Source organism: Molossus molossus, unplaced genomic scaffold (genome assembly GCF_014108415.1).
Source record: "Molossus molossus isolate mMolMol1 unplaced genomic scaffold, mMolMol1.p scaffold_m16_p_8, whole genome shotgun sequence".
In the NCBI taxonomy this organism is placed as follows: domain Eukaryota; kingdom Metazoa; phylum Chordata; class Mammalia; order Chiroptera; family Molossidae; genus Molossus; species Molossus molossus.
In genome coordinates this window covers 72,889,048-72,909,087 of record NW_023425402.1, presented here as the reverse complement: position 1 = coordinate 72,909,087, position 20,040 = coordinate 72,889,048, and the positions used below count along the sequence as shown (strand labels likewise).

Sequence of the window (20,040 nt, the reverse complement as noted above, 5' to 3'; positions counted from 1 at the left end):
AGCTGATTTCTCAACAGAAATATTACAGGCCAGAAGGGGATGGCATGAAGTATTCAAGATAATGAAAAACAACAATCTGAATCCAAGACTACTCTATCCGGCAAAATAGAAGGTGAAATAAAGAGCTTCCCAGACAAAAAGGCTAAGGGAATATATTAGCACCAAACGAGCACTGCAAGAAATGTTAAAAGGACTGTTATAATAAGCAGAATAAATAGGGAGAGAAACATAATCATAATAAATAAAAAAGGCAATAAATTAGTACATATCAATAATAAACTTAAATGTAAATGGATTAAAAGTTCTAATCAAAAGACACAGAATAGCTGAATGGATAAGAAAGCATGACTCACATATATGTTTTTTACAAGAGACCCACCTCACAACAAAAGACTCACATAGGTTGAAAGTGAAGGGATAGAAAAAAATTTTCCAAGCAAATGGAAAGGACAAAAAAGTTGAGATAGCAAAACTCATATCTGACAAAAATGGACTTCAAACTGAAGGCCATAACTAAAGACAAAGAAGACCACTACATAATATTGAAAGGATCTATCCAACAGGAGGATATAACCTTGGTAAGTATATAAGTACCCAATATAGGAGTATCAAAATATATTTTAAAACTTCTGGAGGACTTCAAAGGAGAAATCAACAACAGTTCAATCAAAGCAGGGGACTTCAATACCCTGCTGACACCACTGGATAGATCCTCTAGACAAAAAATTTACAAGGAAACAAAGACTCTAAATGATGCACTAGATCAGATGGATTTAATAGACATTTACAGAGAATTGAACCCCAAAACTGCAAAATTTATATTCTTCTCAAGTGCACCCAGGACATTCTCAAATATATGACACAAACTAAATCTCTGCAAGTTCAACAAGACTGAAATCATATCAAGCATCTTCTCAGCTCACAATGGCATGAAACTAGAAATCAATTACAATAAAAAAAAAAACTCAAGCCCTGGCCTGTTTGGCTCAGCGGTAGAGCGTCGGCCTGTGATCCAGGGAGGCCCAGGTTTGGTTCCTGCTAAGGGCACGTACCTTGGTTGCAGTTTGTCCCTGGCCCTGGTTGGGTTGTGTGGGTGGCAACCACTCGATGTGTCCCTTTCACATCAATGTTTCTCTCTCTCTCTCTCTCTCTCTCTCCCTCCCCACTCTATCTGAACAAAAAATTGAGCCCTGGCCGGTTTGGCTCAGCGGTTAGAGCGTCGGCCTGCGGTCCGGAGAGACCCGGGTTCGGTTCCCACTAAGGGCACATACTTCGGTTGCAGTTTGTCCCCGGCCCTGGTTGGTCGTGCGGGTGGCAGCCACTCGATGTGTCCCTTCACGTCGATGTTTCTCTCTCTCTCTCTCCCTTCCTCTCTCTCCCTCCCACTCTATCTGTACAAAAAATGGAAAAATATCCTCGGGTGAGGATTAAAAAACACACACACACACACACACACACACACACACACACACAAAAAAAAAATTGAAAAATGTCCTCAGAGGAGGATTAAAAAAAAAAAAAAAAACTCAAAAAAATTCAAACACATGGAGGCTAAATAGCATGTTATTAAACAATGAATGCATTAGCAAGGAGATTGAGGAAGAAATAAAAAATCTTGCTGAAAAATCAATGAAAATGAACACACAACAACACAAAATCTATGGGATGCAGTAAAAGCCGTCCTGAAAAAGTCTTGGTCTGTACCCGTGTCATTGGAGGTCTCTCATGCTAGGCGAGAGCAGATTTCCTCTCTCACGCAAGATCTACCAACAATACAAGGAAGAATTTGGCTTCTACGGGAAGGAGGCACAAGATCACTGAGAAAGCCCATACTCAAGATGCATTGCTTCATAATTGTTATTAATAAACATAATTATCACCAAAAAAAAAAAAAAAAAAAGGCCGTCCTGAGAGGGAAGTTCATAGCACTACAGGCCTACCTCAAGAAACAAGAAAAAATTTCTTCTTGACTATCTAACCTCACAACTTAAAGAACTAGAATGTAAAAAAAAAAAAAAAAAAAAAAAAACAGAGCAAGTAGAAGGAAAGAAATAGTAGAGGTCAGAATAGAAATGAATGACATAGAGACTAACAAAACAATTCAAAAGATCGATGAAACAAAGAGCTGGTCCTGAAAAGACAAAAAGATTGATGGGCCCTTAGCCAGATTCACCAAGAAAAAAGAGAGAGAACCCAAATAAACAAAATCAGGAATGAAAAGGGATAAATAACAACTGGCACCACAGAAACAGAAAGGATTGTTTAAAAACACTATGAACATAAACTCAAAATAAATAAAAAACTTGAACATGACTCGTGAATCCATAAAAATCTTAGAAGAAAATATAGGCAACACAATTTCAGACATCAAACTCAGCAGAATTTTCACTGATACAATGCCTGAGGCAAGAGAAACAAAGGAAAAAATTAATAAATTGGACTACATCAAACTAAAAAGCTTCTGCACAGCAAAAGAAACAACCATCAAAATGAAAAGGGAACCTACTATATGGGAGAGCATAATTGCCAATGATACATCAGATAAGGGGTTAATTTCCAAATTATATAGAGTATTCATACAACTCAACAAAAAGAAAACAAACAATCCAATTTAAAAATGGGCAGAGGATCTAAATAGACACCTCTCCAAACAGAACATACAAATGGCCAAGAGACATATTAAAAAATGCTCACTGTCACTAATCATCAGAGAGATGCAAATTAAAACGACTGTGAGATATCACCTCACACCTACCAGAATGGCTGCCATCAACAAATCATCAAACAAGTGCTGGCAAGGGTGTGGAGAAAAGGGGACTCTAGTACACTGCTGATGGGATGCAGATAGATGCAGCCACTATGGAAAACAATATGGTGTTTCCTCAAAAAATTAAAAATAGAACTGCCATTTGACAGAATGATTCCACTTCTTGGAATATATCCTAAAAAGCCTGAAACACCAATCAGAAAGAATATATGCATCCCTACATTCATAGCATCACTCTTTACAATTGCTAAGATCTAGAAACAGCCCAAGTGCCCATCAGTAGATGAGTGGATAAAATAGCTGTGGTACATTTACACAATGGAATACTATGCAGCTATAAGAAAGAAAGATCTCTTATCCTTTGAGACAACATGGAGGGACCTTGAGAGTATTATGCTAAGTGAAATAAACCAGTCAGAGAAAGACATGTACCACATGATCGCACTTATTTGTGGCACATAATGAACAAAATATGCTGTCAACCAAAAGAGATTCAGAATCGCAGAAGTCGGGAACAGACTGACAACCATCAGTGGTATGAGGTGTGGGAGGGGTGGGAAGAGATAAACCAAATAACTTATATGCACAACCAATCAACATGGTTATTCGGCTGAAGAAGGCAGGATCAGGATGGGAGGGGAAAGGAGGGGTTCAATGGGGAAAAAAGGGGGACATCTGTAATTCTTTCAACAATTAGGAGGAGGAGGAGAAGAAGGAGGAGGAGGAGGAGGAGGAGGAGGAGGAGGAGGAGGAGATGATGATGATGGTGGAGTCCCTGGAGAGATGAGACCACCAAGGTGGAACCTTGGTGAATTGGGTGAAAGTCAGAAAGGACTTCCTGCCACACATAGCTCCCTTCAGGTCTGGCTGAGTACTACAAATGCTTGTAAGTTTCCAGGAAAGCTTTGCAGCTGGGACAGTAATGATCTACGTCTTGCAGGGTGTCTATACAGAAAGGGATGAAGCAGCAGCCTGCTATGCTCCTGAGCAGGCACAGGAGAGCCAGGTGAGGGCACTGGTTTTATAGGACAGCTGGGTCACAATCACCTTGTTGCAGGAAGGGCAACACTTCCGGACCCAGTGGTCAAAAAAGGAGACAGGCTGCTGCCCCATAGATCATCTGCACAGCAATTGCATTGGCGTTGGGGACCGGCACCAGCTGGGTGTAGTATACAGGAGGGTTCATGCCCTTCCCATCAGGGCCAGTCACAAGCTCTGTGGTTGGCCCAGGCCCAGGTTCAGGAGGTGTGAGGAAGTAATTGCTAATGACCACCGGCTCTTCATAGGATGGGGGTGTGGTGGTCACTGATAAAGGTCCAGAAGCCGCCCAGTACCATCCTGGAACAGACATTTCCCTGCCGCTCATGCTGCCAGGTGAGCTGTGAGGTCTTGAGTCAAAATTTTTAAGTGAACTTTTCAACAATAATTAGGTGTTTTTTATTAATTTGTTTTTGTTACAGATGTTTCTCCTTTTTCCCCCATTGACACTCTCCTCCCTCTCCCTCCCACCCCATCCCCAGCTTTGTTGTCTATGTCCATTGGTTATGCATACATGCATGTAAGTTCTGTGGTTTACCTCTTTCCCCCAGTAATTATGTTTTATAATATGCCTACTTAAATAGGTTCCCAAATCTCTTTGGTTCCTCACATCCTTAGAGTTTTGCTAAGTTAAATTAAGTGATGGAAATTCACCGAATATCTACATAATTTTCAAATAAGATAAAATACAGAAACGTTCATTGTGGAACATAGGTTTATCCACTTTGGCTTCTTATTTTAACAAACTGAAAATGTTTGCATCTATCAGTAAACATGTCTTGTGCCACATTAAAAAAAAAAGTTCTGTGAAAAAGCATATGCTTCTAGAAGTTATGAAATGTATTTATAAATTTGCTAATCACAGAATGTTAGTGTAATAACTCATAATTACTTTTTAGTTTTTGCTATAAATTAAGGTTTCTAAAGGTTAAGAATTCATTAAATGTCATTAAAACTACTAGAAATACAAAGGAAAATGTCTCTGTATGCAAGAGGATACAAAATAGAATGTGTTTCTGCCTTAGAAAAGGTATAAGATATGGAGATGCATTTTTGTTAAGGGAAATGAAAGTTATTTTGTCCTAAAGTAAAGCTGGTTGTTTCAGAATGGGAAAGAGAAAAGTAAAGACAAAACTAAGTTAATACAGAAAGTTGGGAAGAAAGAGGGAAAAAATTACCTTGTATGGTCAAGCTGGTGAAAATTGAATTGATATTATTAAGAATTTTTAAAAAAGCTTTAATATCATAGTATGTCTATGTAAAACTAAAAAAAAATTATTTTATCTGCTAGAAGGACAGAGTTTTCTTAGACTATTTCTCTGGTCTTGATAGATTGTGAAACATTTTTCTTTACCTGTTATTGACCTAGTAAGCAAAGATTTTATATTTCATAAAAATAATTGTGTACTCATGTCATCTTTATCATGTTTTGATTACCTAAAAAAAATCTGAATCTTCATGTTAAAAGAACTAAGTTTTGCTCACAACTATGTAACCTATGTATTTGCCGTTAGAATATATTAGTGTCACTTTGATTAACTAGGTATTAAATAAATATTGTGTCACAATGACTTATGATTCTATTTAATCAAGTATTTAAAAACCTTTTGAGCCCTGGCCGGTTTGGCTCAGCGGTTAGAGCGTCGGCCTGTGGTCCAGAGAGTCCCGGGTTCAGTTCCCGCTAAGGGCACGTACCTCGGTTGCAGTTTGTCCTCAGCCCTGGTTGGGTCATGTGGGTGGCAACTACTCGATGTGACCCTTTCACGTCAATGTTTCTCTCTCTCTCTCTCTCTCTCTCTCTCTCTCTTCCTCTCTCTCCCTCCCACTCTATCTGAACATAAAATAGAAAAATGTCCTCGGGTGAGGACAAAAATAAATAAATAAATAAAAATCTTTTGATATTTTTGACAAACTTTCCAAAAATCAAATTCTAAATGAAATATTTTTTACTTTGAACTACCTTTAGTATTTTCTAGAGGGTCCCTGGACCATCTCAAAAGATTTGCTCTCTCTCGCTCCTTATAAAAAGAGAGCTGTGCTAATTAGGTTTATTTGATATGTTAAATTACATGGCAAGTGTTATTACATAAGTAGTGATACTAAACCCTCTTTTTTTTTTTGTTCATATAGAGTGAGAGAGAGGGAGAGGAAGAGAAAGAGGGAGAGAGAAACATCGACGTGAAAGGAACACATCGAGTGGCTGCCACCCGCACGACCAACCAGGGCCAGGGACAAACTGCAACCGAGGTACGTGCCCTTAGCGGGAACTGAACCCGGGTCTCTCTGGACCGCAGGCTGATGCTCTAACCGCTGAGCCAAACTGGCCAGGGCCTAAACCCTCTTTTGATTGAATTTGTACAGTTATACATTATTAATATAATTGTTCCAGAAATTGTATAAAATTCCCCCAAATCTGATATGTGTTGCTGCCAATGAAGAAGGATACAGGTGAAGACTAACCAGTCTACATTAATGATTAACCAATTAGCAGTGCTCTCAGAATCAATAATTCACCCAAGGTGGGGGGTTTAGGCTGGTGCTGACATAATGATCTCATAGTAGACTGGTTTACTACAAATAATGGATGATAAATGGTCCAACTAGCTCAAAAATACTCAGGGCTGCTGGGTAGGGTTCAAAGTCCTCGCTTTGGAATAACTCCAGAAAATAGGAATGCTTTTGCTTGCTGTTCCACTTATGACTCTCTTATGCCCATGGGGCATCAGTACAATGAATTGTTTCTACCTCAAAAGCACTACTATTGGGACCTTTAAATTTTTGTGTTGTTTCTCAAGAAACAGAATTAAAGAAAATGTAGTGTGAAAAACTGAGAAGATGAATAAAGAAGGCTGTATCCACAAGTAATAAATAGATTAACTTTGAAGGTTTAAGTATTTTCCCAAATTCTATAATATTCTTGACACAAATATAATGCTCATTGAACTGCCAATCACCATTTATCAGCCATTATAGCCCTCAGCTGGGCAAATGTTGGTAAGGTCCTTATACCATTCTTGAGATACTGTTGTGTGGCATCTTTTTCACAGGTATACACTCTATCCAGTCAGTTTGTCTTCTAAATAGAATGACCATAAATGATAAATATTCTAAGGTCTGTTCACATTCCCTTTATCTTCATGTGGGTTGTTGACCTTAACTGCTGCTTTTCTTCTATTGTAGTGATGTTTGAATAACAAATATTTCTTCTTTTTATAATAAGGTAAATAATGACTCTTTTTTCTTTGCTGACTTTACAGGGGCAAACTATCTGGTTTGGAACATGACTCCAGCTCTTCCAACACAGTTTCCCCGACCCCTATTCTGTAGGCACTACACCAGGAAAAGTCAGCTTGTATTTCTTATTTAGAACTACATTTAGTAGCTTGGAGTTCATTGTTTCATCTTTTCTATTGGCACCTTTTACTAATAAAAATTTGATCCAAAAGAAGGTTTCAGTCTCTTTAATTGGAGAAATATTTACCACTAAGAAAATAAGGCTTTAATGTGACAGAAATTTGATCTTGCAAGTTTTCAAACTACCTTTTCCTCACAGTGATTTATAAAGTAAATAAATAACCTTTTTCATGAAGACAAAGTATGTTAATGATTAAAAAAAATAATGTGAGTCAATAACTAAAATAAATAAATGGAGGGAAGTAAACTAAAAATTATGATTGTTGAACTTTTCAATTTTATGCCAATTTTATAACAGTGAAAAGGTGGAATATTTATATATTTAAGATAGCTAAGCACAATTTCTGTCCTATTATTGACTGACCACTGAGCTATGTTGGTCCAGACTTAAATATAAAACAAAATTAAAAAAGAAAAAAAAATCTTGGTGGAGACACCAAAGATTGCATACTGCTGGGAAAACAGACTCTTCCATAGAATTAATTCTAGTAACTCACTAAAACCATCAATTAAAAAGAAAACAAAGCAAAACAGGAGAACAGGGAAGAGTGACACACATGCAAAGAAACAACAGTTACAAAAACTCTCTGAATGAAGTCAGACACTGCTTCTTGGCTTATGGTACATTTTGTTGAAAGCTGGGTACTAGAGCTTGTCTAGATTCTGATCTCCCAGAGGTAGTGTCGTTTCTCCTTTTTCCACAGGTCTTTGAAGATCTGTTCAGATTTTTTTTTTTATTCTTTTGTCTTTCTTTTCTTCAGATTAGATAATCTCAGTTAAACTATCTTCATGTACCCTAATGTGATTTCTTCTGCCAGATTGAATTTGCTGTTGAGACCTTCCAGTGACTTATGAAATAGAATGTATTTGTAAGGGCTAGTGGGTCAGTTTTTATTAACTGTTGTTTTTTTTCTACATGTGTTTTACACTTTACTGTTTTATGGTGAGAACACTGAAGATCTTACTCTCTCAGCAAATTTCAAGTATTCAATACAATATTAGCTATAATAACCATGCTGCATATTAGATCCTCAAAACTGACTCATCTTATAGCTGAAAGTTAGTATTTATTCTAACGATAGTTATTCTTTAGAATTGTGTACCTGGTACTAAGGTATATTTTAACTCTCAATGTTTTAATGTTGTGGAAACTAAGATTTAGATAGATTAAATAATATAGTTAGGAATTTATAGAACTGAAATTAGGCACCAGAGCTGTTCTTTTGTTTTGTGGTTTAAAACAACAGTTAATTATTGTCTCGGTTTTGGAGGCTAGAAGTCCCAGATCAAGCTGTTCCAAGAGGCTATTCCACGCCTCTCTCCCTAGCTTCTGGCGAAGGCTGGAAAGCCTTGGTGTTCTTTGGCTTATAGATCCACCAGTTCCGGCCTCCACCTTCACTTTCACATGGACTCCTCCCTGTGTCACCAGAGCTGTTCTTACATGAAGCTCAAGTACTTCTTATCTACTGCATAGTCCCTAGTGCTGAACATACACATGACAGTCAGGGAGAACTTTTTCCCCAATGCCCACAAGTTCTCACCTCTTCTTTTGTCTTTGTCTTTGTTTTTGTTTTTTTTGTTTTTTATCCTCATCCGAGGACATTTTTCCATTTTTTGCACAGATAGAGTGGGAGGGAGAGAGAGGAAGAGAGAGAGAGAGAAACATCGATGTGAAAGAGACATATCGAGTGGCTGCCACCCGCACGACCAACCAGGGCCGGGGACAAACTGCAACCGAGGTACGCGCCCTTAGCGGGAACCGAACCCGGGTCTCTCCAGACCGCAGGCCGATGCTCTAACCGCTGAGCCAAACTGGCCAGGGCTCTTCTTTTGTCTTATACCCATTTCCTCCCCATCAGGTAATGGATGGTAGAATGGTAGCCCCTCTCAATGTTCAAATAATATTCCTTGCATATATTATCTTTTATATAAAAACAAAGTAGCTATTAAAAATACATTCTACTTTATGAGTCACTAGATCTTCAAGTTTTACTGGGAGGAGAAAGATTCAGGGAACATGAATATAGTTCATTAGAGGTTATCCATTTTGAAGACCAAAAAGATAAAAGAATTAAAAAGTTAACCAGATCCAAAAATTAGAATTCATAACTCTTAGAAACCTTAATTTTCTTTAGTGACGACTAAAAGTAAGTAATTAACTTTCTTTAGATTGATACTTTTATGAACACATTTCATAATTCCTAAAAATAGGTGCTTTTATACTTTTATTTCAAAAGATACACTTCAAATAAAATACAAGATATAGTCATTAACAGATCCAAATCTATTCTCCAGCTTTTCTGCAATAAGAACCAAAAGTAGGCAAACTTAGATCATTTAATATTTTAATATCGTGCTATTTCAAATATCCAAGCTCAGCAAAATTCCAAAGTTCCAAGTCACCAAAGACTTTGGAAAACTATGTTTAGGTATATGTAATTATTACAGAAAAGTTTTATCAAACCCTTTATCTTTTTGTTATATTTATTTAGTATTTCTTAAAAACTTTATGAGATTTTAAAGTCAATTACTACCCAAGCCATTTTCTTGACAAATTTTGTAATAGAGATAAATAGCATGGATTTATTCCTACTCATCTAGGCAAAACAAACTTACGTTTTATGTTAATTACTTCTAAAAGACATCAGTTAAACTTAAATCACCCATTTGGATTCTTGGTGATTACTGCATTTATTTAATGTGTTTGAAAGTGAGCTGTTTAATTGTCTAGTGTCCTTGGCCACTTTTAGAAGACTGGGAACAGGCAGGGGAAATATCCAGCCCCCTGGCTTGGATTTCAAAGTGCCTCACATTTTTCCTTTTGAGTTTTACAGGGGGGGTTGGGGGGGGCGGGATTTCCCCCCTCTTTGAGCCACCAATTTAGATTCTTTCAGAAAAGAATTGTTATCATGTAACAACATGAAATCTTGCACATAAGAGATCTTATCCTATTACCAGACCTTTGGCAAACAATTCTGATTAGTCATTGACTTAAATTGACCAGTTAGCTAAAATACAACCTAATGGACTCTCTGATGGAACTGAGACCAAGCCTCTTGTTTCATAACAGGAAAAAAAAAAAAAAAGATCTAGGAAAATAAAGGTCAAAACAAATGAGTTGCAAAACAGCAATAATGAGAGTCACCCAGTCAGCTGGAGGTAGAGGTAAAGACCAGCCACAAAAAGTTATAAAACAAGATAAATTATTCTCTCCAAATTAAGAAAGTCAATGTTCATGAGTGGGTATCGGTCAACAATGAAACGATGTGGAGACTCTCACCCAGAGTATCCTGTGGGCTTCGGGTATATGAGTACTCCAGGGTATACATTAAACAAATTGTTCCAGTTACCTACACCACCATTGTCAAGACACCAGCTAAAGCGGTTAGAAGAGCACAGATATCAGAGTGCTGGATGGTCCCTGCTTGAGCCCTTAATGCAGTGATAGTGGGAATGGCTAGTTGGAAGAATTCCCTCCTGGATTGCCTCAAATCCCATCACCATTATTGGATTGTCAATAAACATCTGCACAACTGTCTTATTAGTCTTCTACAGCCCTAGAGCTACAGAGCAGGCACCTCCTTGGGCATATATTGCCTGTGCATGTGGCCCTTTCATTTACCAGTCTTTGGATGCTGTTGATGGGTAACAGGCAAGAAGAACCAATAGCAGTACTCCTTTGGGGGAACTCTTTGATCATGGTTGTGATCCATTATCAACAGTGTTTGTGGTTCTTGGAACTTGTATTGCAGTGCAACTGGGGACAAACCCTGACTGGATTTTTTTTGTTGTTTTGCTGGGAAGTTCATGTTCTATTGTGCACACTGGCAAACTTATGCTTCTGGAACATTGCAAATTGATTGGAATGATTAATGTGACTGAAGTGCAAATCTTCATAATAATCATGCATTTGCTGGCAGTGATTGGAGGACCACCTTTTTGGCAATCCGTGATTCCAGTGCTGAATATTCAAGCGAAAATTTTTCCTGCACTTTGTACTGTAGAAGGGACTATATTTTCCTGTACAAATTACTTCTATGTAATCTTCACAGGTAGTGTTGGAACAAATGGATCCACAATAGCAGGAACAAGTGTTCTTTCTCCTTTTCTCCATATTGGGTCTGTGATTACATCAGCTGTTATGATCTACAAGAAATCAGCAGTGCAGTTTTTGAAAAGCATTCCTGTCTTTATATACTGACATTTGGTTTTGTACCTGCTAAAATCACCAATAAGCTTGTGGTAGCACACATGACTGAGAGTAAAATGCATTTGCCCGACACAGCATTTATAGGCCCAGTACTTTTGTTTCTGGACCAGTATTTTAACAGCTTTATCAATGAATATATTGTACTTTGGATTGCCTTGGTCTTCTTTTTGATTTGATCCGCCACTGTGTCAGTGTCTGCAATCAGATTGCATCTCACCTGCACATACATGTCTTCAGAACAAAGTCTCTACAGCTCATTCTAATCATGGAATGGTGTTATACAGGAAACACATGTTTTCTGCAGGAAAGAATCTGAACATATTCATAAAAGTAGGGAGGACAAGAACAAATATATTGTATAATAATCATTGTTGTAGCCCAGCTGATGTGGCTCACTGGTTAAGCGTTGACCCTTGCACCAAGAGGTCGCCGGTTCGATTCCCAGACAGTACACATGCCCAGGTTGTGAGCCCAATCCCCAGTGGGGGCATGCAGGAGGTGGCCAATCAATGTTCTCTATCATCCATGTTTCTTTCTCTTTCTCCTCTCCCTTACTCTCTCTCTAAAATTAATAAAGAAAAAAAAATTGATTCAACTGAGGGCTACAACCCAAGGCTCATCAAGTAACTGAGACTAAACGTCACCAGGCAAAAATCTAGAGGATAATTGAACCTTTCCTGGGCTTGAAAATCTACCCAGGAAAGCGAGACTTGACAGTGGATTTTAAAACAGCAACAGTGCCCAGCTGGTGTGACTTAGTGGCTGAGCGTCGACCCATGCACCAAGAGGTCACCGGATTGATTCCTGGTCAGGGCACATGCCGAGATAGTGAGTCAAATCCCCAGTGGGGGACATGCAGGAGGTGGCCAATCAATGTTCTCTCTCATCGATGTTTCTATTTCTCTCTCTTTCTCTCTCTCCCTTTCTAAAATCAATAAAGAAAAAATATTTTTTTAAAAAAATCTATATTGTGTAACTTCTATACTGCCTAATGATCCTGGGTGAGAATGAGAATTTCAAGTCCCATCCTATAAATTGTACGTGTTGAAATATGGGGTTTGGCCCAAGAAAGTGTGGTGGAAAAAATGGCACATGTTTTTAATTGTCCTGGATTCAGAATAAGATTGTCATAGGAGGCAGATCCCCAGCGGTAGAGATTTCTTATGTAGAATATTTACAGGTCAAAAGATGGTTGCTTTAAAATTTGAACAAATCATCATCTTCTAGTGACACCTTTGATTCGTGTCTGCTCAAGCTTTCTTTACTGAGAGCTCAGCTCGTGGCACAGATGTATCCCACTGGCTTGTGAGGTGGAGCTAGTGATAAACGCCTTGAATTTGGATGGAAAGATTTTCTGTCTTAACTTTGTTGAGGAAGTCATTTTTTTATTGCTCAAAAAATGGTGTCTCTCATGGGCTGGGGAACCCTGTCAGCATGTGGAATAATGTAACTTTGTCGATCCATTTTATTTTCTAAAATAAATATATGATCTGAAAGCCAAAATAAATACAACACACACACGCACAAACACACACACGTGATTAAAGCAAGTCTCCAAGAGATAATAAAACAAGCAGGGAACAATTGTAACCTAAGTTTCATTTCAGACAGAGGAAGGCTTTCAGAGAGCACTCAAACAGGACAGATAGACCAGAGCTCTCAGACAGAAACTGATTCCCTCCCATAGAAGAACTGGGAGTGAAGTCATAGAGTCGTATACCTTGCCCAAACGGTAATGCAGATGTTTTGCTTTGAGTCCCAGATGGCTAAAAGCCCAGATGGCAGTGATAGAGGACCCCTCGTATGGACCCCAGTTTGATTTACCCATTTAGACTTGGAGACCACTGACTCCCCAGAAACCTGTTTCCTTTCATTAGCTAAGCATTTCAGGCACCTGATGCCTTAAGAGGGAGAACAGGTAAAGTCCCTAAGATAAAGAACTTTGGGCAGCTGCCAGGAAATCCCTATAGTCCCTGTCATAGAGTCAGCCTGTCACAGTTAGGACCCACTGCCCAGGCCCCCCAGCCCAGGCCCTTCAGGCCTTACTGGGGTCCATATAGTCCCAGCAGAGTAACTAAAAATTGTCACTAAAAATCCAGAGTCTGCTGCCTGCCATAACCTAAACCAAACTGGTGAGACAGGTGCTGGTAAAAGGAAAGAGGTTTATTCCAGTGCTGGCATCTTGAGAAGATGGGAGACTTTTCCCAGTTCTTAAAAATCCTTCTTAAGATCTCAGTGTAGTCAGAGGTTTTTATAAGGAGGGAGAGTGACATCAGAACAAAGAGACCAACCGGGGGAGGGGGGGTATGTGAGCAGTCCTTCTCTCCTGGGTGTAAAGGTGGTGGGGCTGTATGGGAATGAAGAGAACAATTTCTGAGAAGGAGGAGTTTGGGAAGGAGAGGGGGCTGAGGGAGTGTTGTTTCCCAAGGTTCTCTCTCCTCTGTCTGTCCAGCATCTCTCTTTCTCTTCAAACAGGACTTTGTAGTTTTTATTGTGGACATCTGTGGATTTTAACAGCTGGTGCAGGGCATTCCGTCCTCCTAGGAAACAACCCTCTCGTAAGCTGTAAAAAGAAGCTAGATAATAAAGAATAACACGGTTATATTTACACACTGTTAAGAAACCAGAAAGTCTGCTGCAGCCAGAAAACAAATGGAATGCATAGCCCTTTTATCACTTAATTTGAATGTTAATTTGTGGTTACACGTCTGCTTTCTTTCCTTTCCTCTCCCTTCCCCCAAACCCCAGAAATCCAGGTGCTGCTGAAGAGCACCAGGTCCCTCCAACTACAGCCTGAGCAGCTGCATAGACTTTCACTTACCAACTCCTCTGCTAGAGAAGCCACTGCTGCTGTTGCTGCCCCTGTCTCCACTGCCACGACTCCCTGGGCTCCACAGATAGCCTCCTCCAACATCCGATCCACCCATTCTCAGATGCACAGATAGATGAATCTCTTGGGTGTCCTGGTGTGCTGTGCAGAGACACTTGTTTATGGATGCCCAATTAGCTATACAACAATAAAAGTGGTGGGGGAGAACAATTTACATCACCAAGATGCTGATGTCATTCTCAATTTCTCTTATTTTAATGAGAGAAAATTGAAAATAAGAAACCTCTTCTCTGGAATTTCATCTATGAGGAGACTGAGATGAAGTTTAAATGCAATACAATTGTCACCTGGAAAAAGCAGGGACACAGGAAAAGTTAGGCAGGAACTTGAGGCCAGGTTCTAAGGAACAACTAGAGGTGCCTGTTTTTTCTGTACAAAAATATTATTCATACTAGGAGAGAGAATCCTATCTGGGAGGTCGGGATTATGTCTGAGATCAATTCAGTCTAGAGGGGCTTAAAGGCCATTGTAGTTGCTCAGAGCTCCATAAAATCTTACAATCAAACTCTGTCTCTGAAGTTCTAGTTTCAGTAGGCAGTGTAAGCCCCCTTCAGCCCATTTTTTGAAACATCTATAAAGTCTCAATAAATACCCATATGTTGCTGATACCAAGAATAAACAAAGACAGGCATTTTGGGGGAGACAAAGCTTGAAGTGGCTAGGGGGAGAAGGAGGCAGTAAATTTTTCTGTTTGTTTGTTTCTGGTTGTTTTTGTCCCCTTTGTCCCTGGAGCCAGGCTTAGCTGCACAACAGTACTGGCAGCTAAAATTATGCAATTGATTCTTTAATCACTAGATGGCACTTGAAAAGACAGCATTTACTCAATTTGGTTGGTAGATGGCAATAGCATACTTTTCATGATCGAAAGAGGTATGGAAATTTAATACAATTTATTAGAAAAAGCAGTCTGAGAAATACACCATCTTTAGCAAAAGGGACTAACTCTATGAACAAAAATAAAATTCTTATAAAACAAAAAAAATGCATTTGTATCATATGGTAATTCAGAATAAAATTCACATCAATTTCATTTCTCCCATTCACAACCACAACACAAGCTTGGGAATGTGCTCTTTTTTTCCATCACAAAAAATATGAAATGATAAAAAGAAAAGAAACTCATCTTGATTGTTCCAACACTATCTTTTTGATATAACTATCAATATTCCTGAAGTATAACTGCAGGACCTACATGATTTCCATATTCACAGGTATCTTTCATAGAGTATTCTCTATGCTTATCCATTAGCTAAAGGATTAGCTCCCTAGAAGCTGCCTCCTAGCACTGATTCAAAATTCAAGCCAAGATTTTAATTATATTGTCTTAATTCTCCTACAATCCAGTAAAAGGGTTACACTCTATGGCTCAGCAGTTTGTGGGGAAAAAAGATTATTTACTATTTTCTATAACCAATCTCATCTTATTCTCAAATTCTCCTTCCTACTATAAAAAAAATTAAGCTTAAAGATTACATATCCCTTTCAGTATTAAACTGTGACTTGAGTAAATTTAATGATCATCGAAACTTCCTCTCAGGGCTGTTTTGTCCCTCTAAACAGATCTTCCTCCACTTTCTCCTTCCCATAAGGGCATGAGACAGGGAAGCTTAGCGTCCATATTGGTGGAGGGAGGCTCTTCTAGTCTGGCCGATGTTCTGTTTTCTTGAGCTTTAGTGACCTCCACTAAGACACCTCTCATTCCACCTGAACATTCAGCACAAGTGTCTGTTGCATGAGATTGACAACTACTGGTGATGTGGACCTTGCTTTCCCTAATGTCCCAAGTTCTTCCTGCTGAGCAGTTTCCTTATCCCTGCGCCAGGTCTCTTCTTCTCAGGTTCTCCTAGCACTTCACCTGTTACAGGAGCTTAATGGAACTTCCTTATATTCTAGAAGAACAGTCTTAAACCTTATCACACACACTCCGATCTTTTTTTTTTTTCTTCCTCTATTTTTCCTCAATTCTCTGTTTACTAAAGAAGTTATAATTTTTCACAGTCATGAATGTCCAGAGAAACATTGGAAATGTATGCAAGATTCAGAACAGTTTTTGACGTGGAACTATCCTCACACCAGAAAATGCCTGGTATCTCTGGCTTCTACCCACCCTGATATATTATGACAACCAAATATGCTCCCACACATTTCCAACCCCCACCCCAAACCACTTCCCTAGCAACACTTGGAGTCTGTGAGTTGCCAAGGGCTCTAGTCAAGAGCTATCCCACCAAACTCTGCCCTCAGCGGGTTCTGCGCCATTGCTGTTCGGCCATGGGGTCATCATGGTGCTTTAATTTAAGTCATTTTGTGAGAGACTTTAGGTAAGGTTCTCCCAGGAAACAGGCAGAGTTGTATGCAGGCACAGAAAGTGCTCTCAGGAACAACACCTGTGATGGAGTGAAAGAAGCATGAATGGACAGAGGGGAAAGCTGGACTGCAAAGCAGTTACTACAGGAACCCAGCTGATCAAACAGGGAGCCAACGAGCGGAGACGCCCTTCAGAACTGCTCTAATTAAAGCAGTTTTGCTGCTTACAGAAGCGGACGCAGGGCAACATTTGTGCAATTGTGGCGGAAGGAAGTGCTACCTGCACAGCTAAGCAATCTTTTGTTTTTCCCTGAATTAGACTTTATGAAATAATGGCAGAAAGAAGACAGAGTATTTGTCTTAGTCTATTCAGGCTGCAATAACAAAATACCATGGATTGGGAAGCTTATAAACGGACATTTATTTTTCATAGTTCTTAAGGCTGGGAATTCCAACATTATGATACCAGGTGATTCATATCTGATGAGAAACTTGACTGTCTTCTCACTGTAACCTCACCAGGCAGAAGGGACAAGTGAGTGCTGAAGGGACAAGTGAGATCGCAAGGGCCGCTTTGATAAAGGCGCTCATCTTACTCATCAGCTCCCAAAGTCCCCACTGCCCAATATCACTACCTTGGGAGTTAGGATTTCCACATATGGATTTCAGGGGGACACAAACATTAGTCCATAGCAGTATACTTCTTTACCATAATTTGATTGAGTAAAAAAGGTGGAATATGGTGAAGTTGGAAAGGTGTGAGAGATTTGTAGACAAAACCCTGTGAAGAACGTTGCTGGTAACTGACCAATTTTGAACATGTTGATTAATTTTCCTTTTTAAAATAAATTTTGCATATTAAGAAGTATTATCGTCCCCACATTAAGAAATTGAGGCTCAGAGATTAAGTGAATGTTTTTCTAGCTCCTACAGTTAGGAGAAGAGCCTATTATTCCAAGTCTCACCCTTTTGGACCAGCATCATCTGTATTTTTATACTAAATAATGTGCTAAATTTTAGTAGTGAACTAAAGCATTAAGTATCAAATATTAAATCTTTACTTTTCCCCTTATGCTCAGGCTCCCTGGGGCAGGAGCAACATGAGGTGGTTCATCATCAGTTGAGCTCTATTATCAGAAACAGAAATCTCAACCTCCCATGTGAAAATACATGTGCACAGAGATAGTTCCTGTCTCAAATAGAATCTCATAAGACTAGTTGATAATAGCGAGGAAAGAGACATCAAATGCATACTTTCGAGAGTGTGCCTAACACACACACTCCTTCAATATCATTTTCAAAGGCCTTAGCATCAATATTTACCTTTTAAAACAAACATCTTTAGTAACAGATTGTGCTGTCCCAAGCATCTTTACCTAGAGATGGATCTGATATTTTAAAAACAAAATTTAGATGTTAGAAGATACATCCAAATTAATATAAGGAAGTTTTTAAAAAAAAAGTATAAGTGAAAAATATTCTGATGCATATTTTCAAAATAGTCTATGTTGCATAAGAATTGATCTATTAAAAATACCATAAATTTGGAGTATAAGTTATTTTAATAATTATATCCCATTTAGACATGTGTGGATTGGTATGATCAAAACCAATAATCTTATTTTTGTTACACGTTTCTCCTTTTTTACCCCATTGACACCCTCCTCCCCATCCCCCCCACCCCATCCCTGGCTTTGTTGCCCACGTCCATTGGTTATGCATACATGCATATAAGTTCTGTGGTTTATCTCTTCCCTCCCACCACCACCCCCACTTCTGAGGGTTGTCACTCTGTACCCTACTTCCACGTCTCTGTGTCTACCCTATTCCTCAGACTGTTATGTTCATTATATTCCACAAATAAGTGAGATTATGTGGTATTTGTATTTTTCTGCTTGGCTTGTTTCACTTAGGATAATACTTTCCAGGTCCCTCCATGTCATCTCAAAGGATGAGATCTTTCTTATAGCTGCATAGTACTCCATTGTGTATATGTACCACTGCTTTTTTATCCATTTGTCTACTGATGGACATTTGGGCTGTTTCCAGATCTTAGTTGTTGTAAATAGTGCTGCTACAAACATGGGGGTACATATATTCTTTTTGATTGGTGTTTCAGGCTTCTTAGGGTATATGCCTAGAACTAGGATCACTGGGTCAAATGGAAGATCAATTTTTAATTTTTTGAGGTAACACCATATTGTTTTCCATAGTGGCTGCACCAGTCTGCATTCCCACCAGCAGTGTATTAGAGTCCCCTTTTCTCCACACCCTGGCCAACACTTGTTATTTGATGATTTGTAGATGGCGGCCATTCTGACAGGTGTGAGGTGATACCTCATTGTTGTTTTAATCTGCATCTCTCTGATGATTAGTGATGTTGAGCTTTTCTTCATATGTCTCTTGGACATTTGTATGTCCTGTTTGGAGAGGTTTCTATTCAGCTCCTCTACCCATTTTTTAATTGGGTTCTTTGTCTTCCTTTTGTTGAGCTGTATGAGCACTCTATATATATTGGAAATTAACCCCTTACCTGATGTATCATTGGCAATTATGCTCTCCCATACAGTGGGTTGCCTTTCCATTTTGATGGTTGTTTCTTTTGCTGTGCAGAAGCTTTTTAGTTTGATGTAGTCCCATGTGTTTTTTCCTTTGTTTCTGTTGCCTTAGGTGATGTATCAGTGAAAATTCTGCTGTGTATGACGTCTGAAATTTTGTATCCTATATTTTCTTCTAGAATTTTTATGGATTCACTGGTCACATTTAAGTCTTTTATCCATTTTGAGTTTATTCTTGTGTATGGTGTAAGTTGATGGTCTAGTTTTATTTTTTTTGCATGTAGCTGTCCAATTTTCCCAACACCATTTATTAAAGAGGCTGTCTTTACATTGTATGCTCTTGCCTCCTGTGTCAAATATTAATTGAGCATAATGTCTTGGGTCCATTTCTGGGTTCTCTGTTCTGTTCCACTTGTCTATATGCCTGTTCTTGTGCCAGTACCAGGCTGTTTTGATTACAGTAGCTTTGTAGTAAAACCTGATATCTGGTATTGTGATCCCACCTACTTTGTCCTTCTTTTTCAAGATTGCTGTGGCTATTTGGGGTCTTTTTTGATTCCATATGAACTTTTGAAGTATTTGTTCTAGTTCTGTGAAATATGTCGTTGGTTTTTTGATGGGGATTGCATTGAATCTATGGATTGCTTTGGGTTATATGGAGATTTTAATGATGTTAATTCTTCCAATAACCTATTTTTTAACATCTTGGGTTATGTGGCAATAGTTCACACTCCAGTATTTTCAGGTCCTTATTGCTTTAGCTTAACTGTCTGCTTGGGGTTGGCAATAATATGGCTTCATTTTGCTCGTCCACTGAGCACTTTCATTTACGCAAAGAAGACACTCTTACCTGAGT

General features: G+C 38.8%; 2 pseudogenes; one reads left to right on the top strand and one right to left on the bottom strand.

The window, feature by feature from the left end:
- Nucleotides 1–3,641: 3,641 nt before the first annotated feature.
- Nucleotides 3,642–4,118, bottom strand: LOC118621998 (annotated as a pseudogene).
- A 6,336-nt stretch (nt 4,119–10,454) lies between these two features.
- On the top strand, nt 10,455–12,738 carry LOC118621985 (annotated as a pseudogene).
- The last annotated feature ends 7,302 nt before the right edge of the window (nt 12,739–20,040 follow it).